The 20,550-nt window shown below is 44.9% G+C and overlaps 1 long non-coding RNA gene across 1 annotated transcript in view; it reads right to left on the bottom strand.

Annotated features, from left to right (window-relative positions):
* Positions 1–20,550, bottom strand: part of LOC119937473 — a 190,101-nt gene that overhangs the window by 34,579 nt on the left and 134,972 nt on the right. The gene's annotated exons all lie outside the window — the stretch shown is intronic.

Raw genomic sequence — 20,550 nt, 5'->3', positions numbered from 1 at the left:
GCAGAGCAGCGTACCAAGCCTTATGAAGAATACAAGAGACTGTGAACTCAACACAGGGCAAGGACTGGGTTTGATCTGATTGTACCTTCTCCACTACTTAGCACAGTGCTGGGCACACACTAAGTAATAATAATGATAATAATGATAATAATAATAATAATAATAATAATAATAATAATAATGTTGGTATTTGTTAAATACTTACTATGTGCCAAGCACTGTTCTAAGCGCTGGGGGGGATACAAGGTAATCAGTGTTGTCCCATGTGGGGCTCACAGTCTTAATCCCCATTTTACAGATGAGGGAACTGAGGCCCAGAGAAGTGAGGTGACTTGTCCAAAGTCACACAGCTGAGAAGTGGAAGAGCCGGGACTAGAACCCATGACCTCTGACTCCCAAGCTCTTTCCACTGAGCCACGCTGCTTCTCTGACGTATTCAATAAATTCAACAACGATTATTATTATTATTGTTAATAACAAAATATGCGGTCCTGGTCCTTCGGATCGAATCCACAAGGAGCTCAAACACAAGGAGGCAGATGGCTCAGGAGGTGGTCGTGAAACCTCTGCTAGCCATGTCAGTCATATTTTTTGAACACTTACTCTGTGCAGAGCCTAAGCACTTGGGAGAGTACAGTATAACAATATAACAGACACATTCTCTTCTCACAAGCTAACATAGTTTGGACGACAGTGGGCATTGCTGGAACTCAGCAGCCACTAGGATAGCCATCATCAATCATCAATCGTATTTATTGAGCGCTTACTATGTGCAGAGCACTGTACTAAGCGCTTGGGAAGCACCAACTAGGGGCTCACACCTTTGAGTTCCCACTCATTTTTCCTTCTTCCACCAAGGATGGCCAGTTGGGTTCCTCCCCTGCCCCTCTGGAGGAAAAGTGCTTTCTGAGGGCGGACTGACTAAGCTTCTGTCGTGCCGCAAGGGGCCTTAAGCAGCCGCCTCTGAGGAAAAGCCGCCCATCCATTTAGGGTTTTATTTTATTCTGGTCCCGGACTCTGCAGTTTAGCCAGATTAACTTCCGCCGTCCTCGTCCAAGCAGGCTCTCTTGATTTCTCAGCATGGCTGGGCACCAAGGATTCACAACTGACCCGTTTAAATCAGAAGCAGCGTGGCCTCATGGAAGGAGCCCGAACCTGGGAATCGGAGGACCTCGGTTCTAATCTCAACTCCGCCACTTAGCTGCTGCTGTGTGACCTTAGGCAAGTCATTTCTCTGTGTCTCAGTTTCCTCATCGGCAAAATGGGGGGGTTCAATACCCATCTTCCTTCCTACTTTAGACTGAGAGCCCCACGTGGGACCTGAAAATCTTATACTTACCCCACTGCTTAGTACAATGCTTGGCACATAATAAGTGCTCAAATGCACACCACAATTACTATTATTGACACACAACATCCACATTGGTGCCACAATCCATTTTGGCAAAGGGAGAGTACTGCACATTTTGTGGAAAAATCCCAGCCCATGCTCGTCCTCTTCCCCACCCTTCTCTCATATCCGTCCACCCCACCAATCATCATCATCAATCGTATTTATTGAGCGCTTACTGTGTGCAGAGCACTGTACTAAGCGCTTGGGAAGTACAAGTTGGCAACATATAGAGACAGTCCCTACGCAACAGTGGGCTCTGGCCACCCCTCTGCATTTAAACTCAGTCATGTATGGGTTAGAAAGGAGAAGGGAATTTTGCTCAGACATCTTCATTCTTCCATTACCTTTTACCACTGTTAAATTAATGGACAACTTTACTTTGAAATCCTGGTATCGTAAGATAATGATCACGGGAGAAAGATTCACACTGAGGGACAAAAAAAGGGAAGATTAATATTGGGGTGTTAATTACTCAGAATCCGGGACTCCAAACACTCCATCATGTCACTGAAGAGAGTCCCTCGTTTTTAACGGTAAATCCGTGCATACATCAAGGACTTACAGCTTCCTCCTCCCAATTAATCACCCTTCAGTTTCAGCAGGTTGAAAGACTCATGGCAGAGTCTACAGATGCTTGAGTGTCTGTGCAATTTACTCCCCATCCTTTTAAACCCTCTCCCATCAGCCAAGCTGCAATGGTATTCATTGAACGCACATCGGGTACAATGCACCGTACTAAACGCTTGGAAAAGTGCAACAGAAGAGCTCTCTGCCCAAGAATGGCTCACAATCGAATGGGTGAGGAGAGCACAGAAGCAGTTCCAGATAGAGTAATCCAAATAATTGTATATACGCAGGGCCGAGGACGGGCAAGAGCCAGAATTGAAAGCTTGTTGGAGGAGATGGGGTTTTAGGAGGGTCCTGAAGACAGGAGAGCTGCATTCCGCTGGATTTGATGAGGGAGGAAGATTCAGGCTGGGGGACCAGTAGGAGTGAGGGGGTCACACCTGATGTCATCTACAACACTCACCCGTCAGCTGCCGGCAGAGATAGCACGTCTCTCAGAAAGAGGCAGGTCTCTTGAATAGAGAGTCTCCCAGATAAAGATAAGTGTCTCAGGTAAAAATGGCATTTGTTAAGCACTTACTATGTGCCAAGCACCGTTCTAAGTGCTGGGGGAGATACAAGGTAATCAGGTTGCCCCACGTGGGGCTCACAGTCTTAATCCCCCTTTGACAGATGAGGTAACGAAGGCACAGAGAAGTTACATGGCTTGCCCAAAGTCACACAGCTGGCAAGTGACAGAGCCAGGATTAGAACCCATGACCTCTGACTCCCAAGCCCGTGCTCTGGCCACTAAGCCAGGGCATTGCTTGCACAGAGAAAGAAGGCTCTTTGTAGTATCTGTTCTCCCACCCCGTTAGATTGTGAGCCCCACTTGGGGCGGGGATTATGTCCTTTTTGATGATCTCAAATTTATCCCATTGCTCAGTATGGTGCTTGGCACAGAGAATGTTCTCAAGTACTCTAATTATTATTCTTAGAAATATCTCTTGGTTAGAGAGAGAAGGCTTCCTTGGATAGAGATGTCTCTCGGACCTATTTTGGCTAGAGAGAGACAGGTCTCTCAGGAGAGACTGCTCTCTCAGGGAAGCAGCGTGGCTCAGGGGAAAGAGCCCGGGCTTTGGAGTCAGAGGTCATGGGTTCAAATCCCTGCTCTGCCGACTGTCAGCTGTGTGACTTTGGGCAAGTCACTTCACTTCTCAGGGCCTCAGTTACCCCATCTGTAAAACAGGGATTAAAATTGTGACAACGTGATCACCTTGTAACCTCCCCAGCGCTTAGAACAGTGCCTTGCACATAGTAAGCGCTTAACAAATACCATCATTATTATTATCATCATCATCAGGGGAATGTGCCTTCTGGTTTAGCTGAAGCATAGTTCCTCCCCAAAGCACGCATTGCGGCTGTAGAAGTGGCACTGGGGTCTCTGCCCATATCTTGGGTACCTATCTTTAAATTATAAATTACTTATTTATTCATATTGATACCTGTCTCCCCCCACCGAGACCATAAACTCATTATGGGTAGATAGTGTGTCTGCTAAATGTGTTGTGTTGCATTCTCCCAAGTGCTCAGCCCAGTGCTCTGCACATAGTAAGAGCTCAATAAATACCATTGATTGCTCCGCGTTTCCACCCAAGGTGGCCACTGTCACTCAAAGTGGCTCCACTGAACACACTCAGTGAGAAACAACCTGGAAGACCAAGAGGAGTCTGTCTCCGCTCCCCATCTCCTGTGTGAACTTGGGCAAGTCACTTCACTTCTCTGTGCCTCAGTCATCTCACCTGTCAAATAATAATAATCATAATGATGGCATTTGTTAAGCGCTTACTATGTGCCAAGCACTGTTCTAAGCACTAGGGGGATACGAGGTGACCAGGTTGTCCCACATGGGGCTCACAGTCTTAGCCACCATTTTACAGATGAGGTAACTGAGGTTCAGAGAAGTGACTTGCCCAAGGTCACACAGCAGACATGTGGCAGAGCCGGGATTGGAACCCGTGACCTCTGACTCCCAAGCCCGTGCTCTTTCCACTGAGCCACGCTGCTTTAGACTGGGTGCTCCATGTGGGACAGGGACTGTGTCCAACCTGATTTGCTTTTATCCACCCCAGAGCTTAGTACAGTGCCTGGCACATAGTAAGCACCTAACAAATACCACAGTTATTGTTATTATTATTAAAGAAGGACACAGAAAACCAAGACAACTGTATTTACTCCATTTCTGCATGTGTGATGGCGGACAAAGTAGGGGTGCTGGTTGGTGACACCCTTCCTTCCTCTCCCTCTTGTCCCCCTCTCCATCCCCCCCATCTTACCTCCTTCCCCTCCCCACAGCACCTGTATATATGGATATATGTTTGTACATATTTATTACTCTATTTATTTTACTTGTACATATCTATTCTATTTATTTTATTTTGTTAATATGTTTGGTTTTGTTCTCCGTCTCCCCCTTTTAGACTGTGAGCCCACTGTTGGGTAGGGACTGTCTCTATATGTTGCCAACTTGTACTTCCCAAGCGCTTAGCACAGTGCTCTGCACACAGTAAGAGCTCAATAAATACGATTGATTGATTGATTGATTGGTGACAGCCTGGGGGTCTAGGCTGCCCAGGCTGGGGTCGCTCTGCTCACCCCCAATATAGGGGCATGAGCGGGAGGGTCCCAGAGGAGGTGGCTGGAATGCGGCTGACTTTACCAACCTCATATCTGCCTCCACTGTACTTCACAAGGCTCATAATAATAATAATAATAATAATAATAACAATAATAATAATAATGGCATTTATTAAGCACTTACTATGTGCAAAGCACTGTTCTAAGCGCTGGGGAGGTTACAAGGTGATCAGGCGGTCCCCTGGGGGGCTAAGAGTCTTAATCCCCATTTTACAGAAGAGGTCACTGAGGCCCAGAGACGTGAAGTGACTTGCCCAAAGTCACACAGCTGACAGTTGGCAGGGCCGGGATTTGAACCCATGACCTCTGACTCCCAAACCCGGGCTCTCTCCACTGAGCCACGCTGCTTCTCGTTGGGAGAAAAGGGCCGGCAGCACTGAGGCCACGGGATCAAATGGAAACTACAGCTCAGTCTAGATATTCATTCAATCGTATTTATTGAGCACTTACTGTGTGCAGAGCACTGTACTATTTATTTACCTTATTTATTTTATTTATTTATTTTAGATATTTATCTATCTCTCTCTACAGAGAGATATCTATCTCTACATATCCAGAGTTCTACAGCCCGCTGTCCGTCGTATTTGATGGCTTTATGAACTCCCCACCAATACGGATCTACAATAACCAGTAATACCTTTCACATATTTCACTTTGCTGGAATTCTTTACGACCTATATTTATAATGAGCAATATTCCGGCCATATCCCTGCAATAGATCTCTAATTACGTCATGCTGTTTCAGCCCCAACTCCGTATTAGGGTTATTACCTGCCGACAGTCAGACCGGCTCTATCAGATTCACAGCTCATGCATTTTGTTGGCATTTTTCAGGAAACCAGTAAAATGCTTACATCATCTGGGGCCCCTAAACAGATCGGGTAAATGGAGTTATTTCCGATAAATGACGGACAATAATTTCCATCTTACGGACTCGTTCACCGGCCCGAGGTATCGTTTTATGCTGTCAGAGTGATCTCGAGGTGAGGACAGCGAATCGACCCTTTCTCCCGACAAGTTTTGAGTCTGTTCTTTCAATATCCCCGGCTGATAAATAATGTTAATCTCCAAGTGAAAGTGAATCGCCAAGCCTCCGAGGGTCATTTGGTTCATCAGAGGTATTTATAAGCGCTTAGTACAGTGCTCTGCACCCAGTAAGCACTCAATAAATACGACTGAATGAATGAATTTATTATTAATTTATTATTAATCATGATAGTAATAATACTAATTATAATCATTTAGTACTGTGCTTTGCACACAGTGAGCACTCAGTAAATACAACTGAATGAACTACTAAATAACAATAATAATAATAGTGACATTAGTTAAGCACTTACTACACACCAAGCACTGTACTAAGCGCTAGGGTAGATACAAGGTCAAGTATTCATTCATTCATTCATTCAATCGTATTTATCGAGCGCTTACTGTGTGTAGAGCACTGTACTAAGCGCTTGGGAAGTACAAGTTGGCAACATATAGAGACGGTCCCTACCCAACAGCGGGCTCACAGTCTAGAGGGGGGAGACAGACAACAAAACAAAACATATTAACACAATAAAATAAATAGAATAGTAAAATACTATTTACTAAGTACCATGTAGGGCTCACAGTCTAGGTAGGAGGGAGAAAAATAATCCCTATTTTGCAGATGAGGGAACTGAGGTAATAATAATAATTATAATAATGCTGGTATTTGTTAAGTGCTTATATGTGCCAAGCACTGTTCAAAGCGCTGGGGGGGATTCAAGGTAATCAAGGTTGTCCCACATGGGGCTCACAGTCTTCATTCCCAATTTACGGATGAGGGAACTGAGGCCCAGAGAAGTGAAGTGACTTGCCCAAAGTCACACAGCTGACAAGTGGTGGAGCCAGGATTCGAACCCATGACCTGTGACTCCCAAGCCCGGGCTCTTTCCACTGAGACACACTGCTTCTCTGTACAGAAAAGTTAAGTTATTTTCCCAAGGGCACACAGCAGGCAAATTAGCAGAATGGCTTAGTGGAAAGAACCTGGGTTTGGGAGTCTGAAAATGTAGATTCTAATCCTGGCTCTGCCATTTGTCTGCTGTGTGACCTTGAGCTAGTCACTTCACTTCTCTGTGCCTCAGTTACCTCATCTGTAAAATGGGGATTAAAAGTGTGAGCCCCATGTGGAACAACCTGATTACCCTGATTTACTCCAGTGCATAGAACAGTGCTTGGCACATAGTAAGCGCTTAACAAATACCATAATTATTATTATTATTGGCAGATCTGGGATTAGAACCAAGATCCTTGCTTTTTCCACTAGGGCCACGTTATTTCCTGGGGAATTTCCCCTTCCCAAGTTTCACTTTTTCTGTGGGACGGGAAGGACAGGAACATTAAGCTGCCATGCAACAACACCCTCCTTTATTTGGATTTAACAGATTTAACAGAAATGTTCATTGATTTCCTTGAGGTCAGAGGAGAATCTTGCTATTCAATTGGCAAACTAGCTGCTCCTTTATTTAATCATTTGCAGGATCGGCACTTTAGAGGGCTATAGGCTACATAAGCATTGTACTTGGGAAACTTGGAGTTTTGTTAAACAGCCAATTCCTTCTGGGCGGGGATCGAGCCTCTTCTGTATCATCATCATCATCAATCGTATTTATTGAGCGCTTACTGTGTGCAGAGCACTGTACTAAGCACTTGGGAAGTACAAATTGGCAACATATAGAGACAGTCCCTACCCAACAGTAGGCTCACAGTCTAAAAGGGGGAGACAAAACCAAACATACTAACAAATGTGGTCTACACTTTAGCGCTTCGCACAGCATGTGTGTGTACGCACCTCACACAGGGCACATTTAGACAATGAGCCCCGTGTGGGACATGGACTCCATCTGACCTTATGTACCTGTATCTAAGTCCTTAAAACAACGGTAATAATGATGGTTGTTAAGCACTTACTATGTGCCAAGCACTGTTCTAAGGGCTGGAGAAGACACAAGTTAATGAGATTGGACACAGTCCCTGTCCCACACGGGGCTCACACTCTGAATCCCCATTTTACAGGTGAGGTAACTGAGGCCCAGAGAAGTGAAATGACTTACCCAAGGTCACACAGCAGACACGTGGTAGACCTGGGATGAGAACCCAGGTTCTTCTGACTCCGAGGCCTGAGATCTATCCACTAAGCCACTTTGCTTCTCTTAGAACCACGCTTGACACACAGTAAGTGCTTAACAAATATCATCATTAATATACAGACACACCTCGGGTGTCCCCGCTTGCTCATCTCCCGGGCCCGTCTCTCCTTAAATTCTCTGACATCCCCAAGGCCACGGCCCTCCGGCTGCGGAGCTGGAGCTGTTGCCATGGAGATACCTGGGCTCCTGGAGCATGGAGGGGAAGACGGTCTGGAATTCTTTAAAAAGCCCTAGGGAGAGTCCAGGTGGGAAAGCCCAGGGTGCCCAAAGAGATGTGCCTGGGGGATGCCCCTCGTTAAGGAAAAAAAACAACCACAGGTGTGTTGTCTTGACTGGCTGCAGAAGTCGATTGTTTGTAGACCGTAATCTTGCTGTGGGCAGAGAATGTGTCCATCAACTTCTGTTATATTGTACTCTCCCAAGCTCTTAGTACGGTGCTCTACACGTGCCCAATAAATACCATTGGTTGATTGATAATGCGTTGAAATGTACTATTAATAACTTATTGATTCTGTCTTTCTGCTAAGCAGTCACATCCCAAGGACATATCCTGGGAAGATAAATACAATAAGTAGGAGGGTTTTGTAGAGGTGCTGAAACAGATGAGCAGAATCAATCAATCAATCGTATTTATTGAGCGCTTGCTGTGTGCAGAGCACTGTACTAAGCAGAAATGAAATAAATCTATTTACTGAGCCCCCTGTGAGCCCCTTTTAGACTGTGAGCCCCTTTTAGACTGTGAGCCCACTGTTGGGTAGGGACTGTCTCTATGTGTTGCCAACTTGTACTTCCCAAGCACTTAGTACAGTGCTCTGCACACAGTAAGCACTCAATAAATACGATTGAATTAATTAAAATTAAAATTAAAAATTAATGAATTAAAAAAAAAGAAAGGAGTGGCTCCTTATGAGATGAAGATTTGTGAGATTCATGATACAAGGGGACGGAAGCGAAAAAAGAGGTGCTGCAAGCAATCAACACAAGATCATAGCAACAGCATAGTGCGAGTGTGTGGGTGTGCGTGTGTGCATTCAGGACTGTGGGTCCCACACCGCCCTTTTCAGTCACACAACACCCAAATGGTGAACTTTGCTGTCAGTGGGGACTTTTTCATGCACCAAGCAGAGTTGTAGAGTAACGGCATTTGCCACTTTTTAAAAACACTGTTCACAAGAAACCAATTGAAAACAGTTGCAAATTGTGCTGTGGCCACTGAGGAGAGCCAGGTAAGTCAGAGAAACGTCAGATAAACAAGTAGAGTAAAACAGTTCACGTCAACAGTTCTGCCCTATTAGGTCTTTGCCTTTCACAGCCTCCTTCAATTTTACCAGGAGTGATAAAAGCCGGGTCCAAGTTCAGTTGTTTTAGAACCACCTTCCCCCAGAACTTCCGAAACAACTGTTGACAGTCTGCTTTGGAGGAAACCTGGAGGTGGAATTGGGGGTTCCAGACACTGTTATCAAAGGGTGGAAACAATGAGCTGGTCTGAGAAGCCAAACAAAGCTGGTCTTGGCTAGCTCTCCAGCTGGATGCAGATAAACTCCTAGTCATAGGAGTACTCTCTCCCTCTCCCCGTTAGACTGTGAGCCCAATGTTGCGTAGGGACTGTCTCTATATGTTGCCAATTTGTACTTCCCAAGCGCTTAGTACAGTGCTCTGCACAGAGTAAGCGCTCAATAAATACGATTGATGATGATGATGATGAGTATGCCTGGGGAACTCGGGCTGTAGGAGTAGGGGGTTTATTGTTATGTTGTTCTCTCCCAAGTGCTTATTACAGTGTTCCCCATAGAGTACACACTCAATAAATACTTAATAAATAAATAAATAACAAATAAATAAATAATAAATAAATAAATCCAATTAATTAATTAATTAATTAAATTAATTCAATGAGCATGGGGGCCCAAGGCTCAGGGCTGTCACTCACCCCTGGGATGAACCTCTGAATGTCGGCGCTTAGACATTGCTTCATATTCTAAACCCCCCCCCAGGCTCCCTTTAAAGCTCAGATTCCCACGGGCAGCTGGAACCAGACATCAAATTGGGATTTTCATAAAAATTCAGGGTAACAGCCAGTCAAAAGCGGGACTCCTGCTGCTCAGATCCTTATCAGCCAGAGATTGGCGGGCCATTTAAAATGTTTGTTTGGGATCCTGGGCCTCATGATCTTCTCGCTTTAAATTTCTGTCTTGGCTCCCTCCTCCAGCCCCAGACTTTCCTGTCATCACACTGGAATCTACAGTATCAATCAACTGATGCTATTTCTCTAGACTGTCAGCTTGTTATGGGCAAGAAACATGTTTCCCAACTCGGTTTTACTGGACTCTCCCAAGCGCTTAGTTCAGTGCTCCGCATACAGTAAGCACTAAATACTATTAATTGATTTTTTGGAGCGTCTACTGTGTGTAGAGCATTGAACTATGCACTTGGGAGAGGACGGCTGAGTTAATAGACGGGATCCCTGCCCTCAGAAATCTTATAATCACCCATTGAGTCCCTACTGCCTTGTATAGCACTATATGGAGAACTTGGGAGAGTACAGTAGAGTCGACGCAATCCCTGCCCTTGAGGAATTCACAACGCGGGAGGAGAGATGGGCCCTAAAATAACGGCAGCGTTAGCACGTCGGAACCACCACAACTGAAGTGGTTTGTCTGATGAGCATTTTAAATAGAAAAATAAATTAAAACCCAATTTATGATAGGACTAACCCCGTTTTTCATCACTCACCAAGCTTTCCTTCTGCAGACTCTGAGGTCACGCAGTTAACTTGTCACAGAACATTTACCTCCCAACTGTTAATTAAACCGAGCTACTTATAAATCCCCACTCTGATTGAGAACCTTTGCAGTATGACAAAGACGACAGAAATTAACGCCAAATGACTTCTCCCAATTAAACTTTAATTTTCTTTGGCAAGGTGGAATGTGTTTTCTTTTCTCGCTGAAAGGAGGAAGGTGGTCCCCCATGCTACAGGCTCAATGAACTGCTCGAGACGGTTGTTCACACAACCCTCCCTGTTAATGTTCTCTTTCGTGAAGATTCCCAGCCATTTATAATGATGATAATAATAATAATAATGATAATAATAAAATATTTGTAATGTTACGAAGTGCCGAGCAGTGTACTAAGCACTAGGTAGATACAAGTTAATCAGGTTAATTACAGTCCCTACCTCACAAGGGCCTCACAGTCTAGAGGCGAGGGAGAATCAATCAATCAATCAATCAATCGTATTTATTGAGCGCTTACTGTGTGCAGAGCACTGTACTCAGCACTTGGGAAGTACAAGAAGGCAACATATAGAGATGGTCCCTACCCAACAACCGGCTCACAGTCTAGAAGGGGGAGACAGACAACAAAACAAAACATGCAATCAAGCAGCGTGGCTTAGTGGAAAGAGCCCGGGCTTAGGAGTCAGAGGTCATGGGTTCAAATCTCCGCTCCGCCAACTGTCAGCTGTGTGACTTTGGGCAAGTCACTTCACTTCTCTGTGCCTCAGTTCCCTCATCTGTCAAATGGGGATTAAGACTGTGAGCCCCATGGAGGACAACCTGATCACCTTGAAAGCTTCTCCAGGGCTTAGAACAGTGCTTTGCACATAGTAAGCGCTTAATAAATGCCATTATTATTATTATTATTATTATTATTATTTGAGGAGGGAGGGCATTCCAGGGCAGAGGCAGGACACGGGTGAGGGGTTGGCGGCGAGATGGACGAGATCGAGGTACATTGAGTCCCGTGATCAGTGACGATCGAAAAGGGTCCCAGCCTCATTCCGCAGCCTGCACGTGTGCACCCTTCAAACAGTGCTTAGCACATAGTAAGCGCTTAATAAATGCCATTATTCATTCATTCACCCTGGACACAAAATCCCGGCATCCTAGGCCAAGGGGAGAGCTGTGAAAGCCACCTTAAGCCCGAGACAAGAAATGGGAGCCAGAGAAAAGATTTCCTCGTTGGTCCTCAGTTGGGCGGGAATCTTTTCCTGTCCCAGGACCTTGCCTTCCTCTTCCTCCTCCTCCTCCTCCTCCTCTCCTCTCTCCCCTCCACCCTCAATCAATCATTGAGTGTTTATTGAGTGCTTGCAATGTGCAGAGCACTGTACCAAACAGAAGCAGCATGGCTCAGTGGAAAGAGCCCGGGCTTCGGAGTCAGAGGTCATCGGCTCAAATCCTGGCTCCGCCAATTGTCAGCTGTGTGACCTTGGGCAAGTCACTTAACTTCTCTGGGCCTCAGTTACCTCAGCTGGAAAATGGGGACAAAGACTGTGAGCCCCCCGTGGGACAACCTGATCACCTTGTAACCTCCTCGGTGCTTAGAACAGTGCTTGGCACATAGTAAGCGCTTAATAAATGCCATTATTATTATTATTATTATTATTATTATTATTATTATTACTACAGTGAGACGGTTAGCATTATTACTACAGTGAGACGGTTAGCAGTCTTGAACACAAGTAATCTGGGAGGTCAGGACTGACTTCCCAAAAGGTTCTGGCTAATCTGCAAGGGCCTGAAAATAATTTCCTTCAGATTTCAGCATAGAATTCTTGGATTTACTATAATGGCTCAGGTAATTTAGCAGAATCAGTTAGGCAGAGGAGAACCTTTTGAAAGCAGACGCTAAGCGCGTAATTTACTCTTATCAGTCAGTTTAGTGCCCCTGTACTTCAAGCTCTGAGCTGTCAACTCAACTATAAATTTCACCTTGTATTTTAAAGTCCTTGCCAGGGTTAGTTTCATTAATGTGTGTCTTTCTTATTTGAGGTCATAAATATTTTTTCAAAGGTATGAAGTGAGTTCTCTGGTTCCTTGACTGGGAACTTGATCTAACCTTTGTCGGTTGGGAACTTACGCAGGGGTTTCTCATCGTCAGTCAGTTCTATTTATTGAGCTCTTACTGTGTGCAGAACACTTTACGAAGCACTTGGGAGAGTACGACCCAACGGAATTGGTAGACAAGTCCCCTGCCCAAAAAAATTTACAGTCCGGAGGGGCAGACAGACATTAGTCGAAATAAATTCCGGTTAATGATGGCATTTATTAAGTGCTTACTTTGCGCAAAGCACTGTTCTAAGTGCTGGGGGGGATACAAGGTGATCAGGTTGGCCCACGTGGGGCTCACAGTCTTCATCCCCATTTTATAGGTGAGGTAACTGAGGCTCAGAGAAGTCAAGTGACTTGCCCAAGGTCACACAGCGGGCATGTGGTGGAGCCGGGATTAGAACCCATGACCCCTGACTCCCAAGCCCGGGCTCTTTCCACTGAGCCACGCTGGTTAGTAAATAAGTGCTGTGGGGCTGAGGGAGGGGGTGAATAAAGGATGCAAATCCAAAGGCAGTAGCATTTATTTAGCGCTTACTATGTGCCGTTCACCAGGAGAAGCAGCGTGGCTCAGTGGAAAGAGCCCGGGCTTGGGAGCCAGAGGTCATGGGTTCTAATCCTGCTCCACCACTTACTGGCCGTGTGACTTTCGGCAAGTCACTTAACTTCTCTGTGCCTCAGTTACCTCATCTGCAAAATGGGGATTAAGATTGTGAGCCCCACGTGGGACAACCTGATCATCTTGTATCCCCCCAGCGCTTAGAACAGTACCTTGCACATAGTAAGCGCTTAACAAATACCATCACTATTATTAAGTACTAAGTGTTTGGGAGAGTACAATGCCAATGAGTTGGCAGACGCTATCTCTGCCCACAATGAGCTTACAGTCTATCCCATTTAGTCTATGGCAGCTCTCCTCTCCTCACTCCATATTCATTCAATCGTATTTACTGAGCGCTTGCTGTGTGCAGAGCACTGTACTAAGCGCTTGGGAAGTAAAAATTGGCAATATATAGAGATGGTCCCTATTCCATATGTCCCCCAGTTGCTACTTCAGTACCTCCACACTACCCAAATATTTGGGTACTCGCTCCCTGGCTTCATTGAGCGCTTACTGTGTGCAGAGCACTGTACTAAGCGCTTGGGAAGTACAAGTTGGCAACATATAGAGACAGTCCCTACCCAACAGTGGGCTCACAGTCTAGAAGACTCAGGTCCACAGCTTTACAAGCCTCCTCTTGTCTGAAAATTATTTCAGTGTCCACTCGATTTTCAGCTCCTTGTATCATGTCTTCTAGCTCTGTTGTGTTCTTTCAAGCATTTATTACAGCGCTCTACACCTAGCAAGCACCCCATATATACTATTGATTACTCAATTCCAACAGCCCTGGGGAAAAAAAACAACAACATCCAGTACATGACTTCTGTATTGTTTTCCTGTGCCTGGATTCTGTTTATTGCGAAACATGCAAGCAAAACACGGCATCGCCTGGTGGAAACAGCCCAAGTCTGAGAATCAGGAGACCTGGGTTCTAATCCAGCACGTAAGAAGCAGCATGGCTCAGTGGAAAGAGACCGGGCTTTGGAGTCGGAGGTCATGGGTTCAAATCCCGGCTCTGCCACCTGTCAGCTGTGTGACTCTGGGCAGGTCACTTAACTTCTCTGGGGCTCAGTTACCTCATCTGGAAAATGGGGATTAAGACTGCGAATCCCTCATGGGACAAACTGATCACCTTGTAACGTTCCCAGTGCTTAGAACAGTGCTTTGCACATAGTAAGCGCTTAATAAATACCATTATTATTACTATTATTGTTAATCCCAACTCTGCTACTCACCTGCTCTGTGATCTTGGGCAAATCACGTCACTTTTCTAAGCTTCAATTTCTTCATTTGCTAAATGGGGTTTCAATACATGTCCTCCCTCCTACTTAGACAGTGAGCCCCTTATGGGAAAGGGACTGTTTCCAACCAATTAACTTGTTTCCATCCCAGCGCTTAGTATTCATTCATTTAATTGTATTTGTTGAGCGTTTATTATGTGCAGAGCTCTGTACTAAGCACTATGTGCCAAGGGCTGGGGTAGATACATGGTAATCATGTTGTCCCACGTGGGGCTCACAGTCTTAATCTCCATTTGACAGATGAAGTAACTGAGGCACAGAGAAGTTAAGTGGCTTGCCCAGTGTCACACAGCAGGCAAGTAGAAGAGCTGGGATTAGAGCCCATGTCCTTCCTCTCTTTCCACTAAGCCAAGCTATTTCTCTACTGAGTGCTTGCTGTGTGCAGAGCACTGTATTAAGACCTTGGGAGAGTACAATACAACAATATAGCAATATAATAGATGCAGTCCCTGTCCATAAAGAGTTTACTCTATCCACTAGGCAACACGGCTTCTGTCGTTCATGTTTATCCATCCATCCATCACTTTCTCCTGAGCACCCTTGGAGTGCCGGCATTGAACGAAGCACTTGGGACAGAACGAAAGCAGCGTTATCCCCGTTCAGGGCCCTTACGGAACATCCAATCCAACGGGGTAGATGAAGCCAGGAAGACTTCCAAATAATGGGAGCCAGCAGAGGAACAAGGATATAACAATTAAACCAAGATGAATTAGCTGAATAATTGAGTTTGCGACTGGATCCCCATCTGTACCTAAGCGCAAGCCCCACGCCTCCACGCCCCTCTTGGGTTGTGGCTCCATCTGATTAAAGTCACAGAGGCAAAACCCAACCACGAATAATTAATAATTATCATCATCATCATCAATCGTATTTATTGAGCGCCTACTGTGTGCAGAGCACTGTACTAAGAGCTTGGGAAGTACAACTTGGCAACATACAGAGACAGTCCCTACCCAACAGTGGGCTCACAGTCTAGAAGGGGGAGACAGAGAACAAAACCAAACATATTAACAAAATAAAATAAATAGAATAGATATGTACAGGTAAAATCAATCAATAAATAAATGTTGAGTGCCAAGCGCTGTTCTAAGCGCTGGGGTAGAATACAAGTTAATCAGGTTGGAATCAGTCCCTGTCCCATGTGGAGCTAGGCGTCTAAGTAGGAGGGGGTAGGATTCAAACCCCATTTTGCAGATGAGGTTATTGAGGAGCAGAGAAGTTAAGTGACTTGCCCAAGGTCACATAGCTGATGTGTCATGGGTCCGAATCCCGACCCTACCACATGTCTGCTGTGTGACCTTGGGCAAGTCACTTCACTTTCCTGAGCCTCAGTTCCCTCATCTGTAAAATGGGGATTAAGACTGTGAGTCCCACGTGGGACAACTTGGTCACCTTGTATCCTCCCGCCCCAGTGCTTAGAACAGTGCTCTGCACATAGTAAGCGCTTAACAAATGCCATTATTATTATTATGAAGCAGAGTCAGGATTAGAACCCAGGTCCTCAGACTCCCAGGCTTGTGCTCTTTCCCCTTGACTATGCTGTTTCTCTAGGCCATACACAAATGTCTCTCTTTTCTTATCGTGGGTTCTAACCCCGGCTCTGCCACCTGTCTGCTGTGTGACCTTGGGCAAGCCACTTAACCTCTCTGTGCCTCAGTTACCTCATCTGTCAAATGGGGATTAAGACTATGAGCCTCATGTGGGACAACCTGATTATTTTGTATCTACCCCAGCGCTTAGAACAGTGCTCGGCACATAGTAAGCGCTTAACAAATACCGTCATTATTATTATTATCTGGTCCCCGGTTCCCCACCCTGCCTAGTTTTCATTTGACACAAATTTCTGTTAGCCTGTTGGAGGCCCGCAGACTCTGAGAGTTCACTCTCCCCTCGCCCCTGGAAATAAGGAGCCGGTATCCATGAACAGTGGTTCTGGGAACCAAAACCTGGTCCTCAAAAACCATCTTCCTTGGGAACCAGGAACATCCAGAAGCCGAAAAATGGCCAACGCAACCGAAACCGCAAACTAGACTGGAAATCAACTTGGAGTCCAACAATCATATACAGAGCTGAATCAGAAGAATGAAACTTTTTTTTTTTTACGGTCATTCACTGTTCGACCGGGTTTTAAACGCCCGAGTAATCTCAGCAGAATGTGCAAAATGGACACGTTCTATTTCCCTTTGAACTCGAGCGGGATAAAATTGCCATTTATCAAGTTTTTAATACGGCCTTATTTATCAGAAGCTAAAAATGCTATTTAGCCCTGCAGGGTACATTACCTTGTGGAGCCTCCTGCTTTCTTTCCTCGCTCACTACCCGACGCTTTCATTAGGCGCACACTGGCCCAGGAAAAGCAAGTCCCTTGTGAAAAAGGTCATTATTAATTGTGCTATCTCTAGGTTATGGGATTCTCATGTGGATTTGGCATTTTACAGCCAAATCACGTCGCGAGTCCAGGAATGAGAGGCTCCGATGCGTTGCTCTCTGAGTTATTTTGTGTTTCTTCGCTGGCCCCCGGCTACAGCTGACAGCCAGAGAGGGGTGGTGGCCCTTGTCCTGGTAGGAGGGATGGCTCACTATATTGGGCAGAGGAGGCTTTTACCTCCCCTGGGGAGCTGCGGTGCTTCGTCCCTAGTCAGAGCAGCAATCAGGGGGCCACGCAGTCTTCTTTTTTTTTCCTTTTTGGTATTTGGGTGTCACCATCAACTCCCTGACAATTTCTCTCCTCCACGATAACAGGATAGTCACGTTGGCCTCAATCGCATCATTCCCTTCCCCGGGGGTGTGGCGAGCAGGCTTGTGTGCTACGATTGACTTCGTTTGATCTATTCTAGATTGTAAACTCACTGTGGGCAGGGAACGGGCCTATCAACTCTGTTATATTGGACTCTCCCAAGCACTTAGTACAGTGCTCTGTACTCAGGAAGTGCTCAATAAGTATGATTGAATGGTATTCCATGGGGCTGCACTTGTGGACACAGTGAGAGATCTGACAGTCGATGCCTGAAAACATTTTGAGTCCAGGATGACGTCTATTCCCACAGTCAGAGAGCACTGTCCAAAGCAGCAATTCCCAATGCGGACAAAGCGCCTCTGGAAATGACGCTATGATGAGATATCCGTTGATAACTTTTCATCCCTGGCAAATCTTAATTTCTCGTGGGTCGACAGAAAGGCTGTCAAATGCTCTTCTGTGGAAATATTGTCTTTTGTCTAATTCCCAATCCGTTGGTCTTCCCAAACTGAACAGACCTTGGCGATTCTACAGATTGGTCCATCGTACCCCAGAGCTGTTTTTTGGAAAGAGTAAAATTCAAACTCCGATTGGGTTTGCCTCATATCAGTGCTGTTAATTACCCCTCTCTCAAAATTGTCCTTCCCAGAGAAAGCATTTTGGAGGGCTCGGGAGAAATTGTGACTTACTGTCCAAACCCCTGCGAGTGGGTTTTGGTCTCATTTCCTTCACACCAGTGGGGAATTGTTTTAATTTCTTAATCTGCACTCTGGCCCCCGATCCAATGGCTGAACTATCGTAATTTGCAATTAGATCTGACAACTTTATGTAGATTCCAATTATTTGTCATTGCGCTCCTCTCAGCCTACTTGGCTCCTAAGGCTTGATTAAAAGTTCTTGAGAAATAAGAACTCTAATTGTTATAATAATAATGGCATTCATTAAATGTGCACGCTGTGCCATGTATGCACTGTGCTACACACTGCGGTAGATACAAGGTTATCGGATCGGACACAGCCCTAATCCCATATGGAGTGCACAATTGCTCTCACCCCCAATTTACAAAGGAATGAGAATCCCAAATTGGCTCAAGGGCACATAGCAAGCCTATGGCAGAGCTGGGATTAGAACCCAGATCTCCTGACCCCTCACCTCTAATCTTGGGTTCTTTTCACTGGACCAACCAATCAATCCTATTTTTTGAACACCTATTATATGCAGGGCACTGTTCTGAGCACTTGGGAGAGTCCAATACAACAGAATTAGTAGATATGTTCCTTGCGCATATCAAGCTTACAGTCTAGAGGAGAGACAGTCATTATTATGAACAAATGAGTAAAATATATAATTTAAAGGTTTGTTCCTAAGTGCTGGAGGTGGGTGAATACCAAATGTCCAATGGCCAAAGATCGAAATGCATCGATGACCACGTGACCCTCATTCCTCTTTACCAATAGCATTTAATTCAGTGCTCTGCACCTCAGAAAATGCTACTGCTGCTGTTCATAGTGATGGTACTGATTTTTAGTAAAATCAGAAACTTCCTGAATTGCAGTTTTAATCCTAAAAACAGGGCTGGGAACCAGAACACTTCAATTCTAACCCCAGCTCTTCCACTGGCTACCGTTTGGGCAAGTCTCTTCATCATTTGACCTCAGATTCCTCCTCTCTAAAATGGGGATGCTCTCCCTCCTTCTTAGACTGTGAGCCCCATGTGAGGCAGGCACTGTGTCCGATTTGATTGTTTGACATCTATCGCAGTGTTTAGCATAGTAAGTGCTTAATAAATGCCATCATGATTTCAACCAACTTCTCTGGTTATTTGGGACCCAAATTCAATGCAAGTGATCCACATGCTTTTTCCTTCTCTCACTCATGAATATTTATTTATTTGCTGCATTCAATTCACTTCTGATTCATTAAATTCCTCATTCAGTTTTTCTTTTGACCTTGCATTATCAGCAGGCAAACTTTCTTACATTCGATTTTGAGCTGGTGCCTAACTTCTAGGTGCACAATATATTGTTCAGTTTACTTCATATTCTAGGTTATATACTGGTATACCACAACAGACCCTGGTTGGCATTTTGCTATATAATCCATTATCTCCGAACATAGTTCTGACTTAATTTTTACTCTGTTGTCAGTTGGTAAGTGCATAATTACTCAAATCTGGTGAAAACTTTACCTCAGTTCCATTTAGTACTATCTCAATATGCTGATCTAGATCGTTTACCTTTATTTTATATTATTATTAGTAATAATAATAATAATAATGACAATGATACTTGTTAAGCGTTTACTAAGTGGCAATCACTGTTCTAAGTCCTTAAATAGATATAAAAAAAATCAGGTTGGACACATTCCCGATCTCCCGTGGGACTCGCAGTCTAAATAGGAGGGAGGAGGATTTCAGCCCCACTTTACAGACAAGGGAAGAGGAGCACAGAGAAGTGAAGTGACTTACCAAAGGTCACACAACAGATAAATGGCAGTGGCAGGATCAGAAGCCTGGACATCCGAATCGTCCCACTAGGACTCGCTGCTTCTTATCATTAGATTTGTCATAATGAAACTGCAGGTTATATCTGATTTATTTCTGGTGCTTGCAGGGAAAGACGACGACAGACAACGTAGGTACAAGAGCATGTAGCTTGTGGATTGATGTCAGCACTTAGAACAGTGCTTTGCGCATAGTAAGCGCTTAATAAGTGCCACTATTATTATTATTATTTTTGAGATGCCAAATAATTCTGTTTCCAGTGCTCCTCTCTGTTCTCAGGACTCAGCATGGCTTAGTCCACTACCAGGTCTTCCTTAACTCTGACCCATTCCACCACCCAAAATGGAACTTTTAAGGGCAAATTAGATTTGCTCCAACCCTGACCAGATTTTTAGCTACACTTTCATTTAAGAAGCCAATAAATACCTAATCCATCAGAGGTGAGAGACTGTCACTGCATCAGTAGGTCTTTCCATGAGGAGTGACCTCAAGTTATCCTCACTGTCATTTGTGTGGATCTGATTTCAAATCTTCCTCTGCCTCCGGTGTGGGCCCCTCTAATAAATGGAATCAGCCCCCTGGCCCCCTCAATAAGCACCTTCTCTCCCAGGCACCAGTGTGGCAGTCCAATAAATTAGTCAGAAGAAATTAAAACGCAGGTTTTCATTTGTCTTGGACATAGGCAATTTGCTATCTTCATCAGTAGCGTTTACTGAACACTTACTATGGGCAGAGCACTGTGCTAGGTGTCTGAGAGAGTACGA

Source organism: Tachyglossus aculeatus, chromosome 15 (assembly GCF_015852505.1).
Source record: "Tachyglossus aculeatus isolate mTacAcu1 chromosome 15, mTacAcu1.pri, whole genome shotgun sequence".
Taxonomy (NCBI): domain Eukaryota; kingdom Metazoa; phylum Chordata; class Mammalia; order Monotremata; family Tachyglossidae; genus Tachyglossus; species Tachyglossus aculeatus.
Note: the sequence above shows the minus strand (reverse complement) of the source record. Positions and strands in the feature narration are given on the sequence as shown.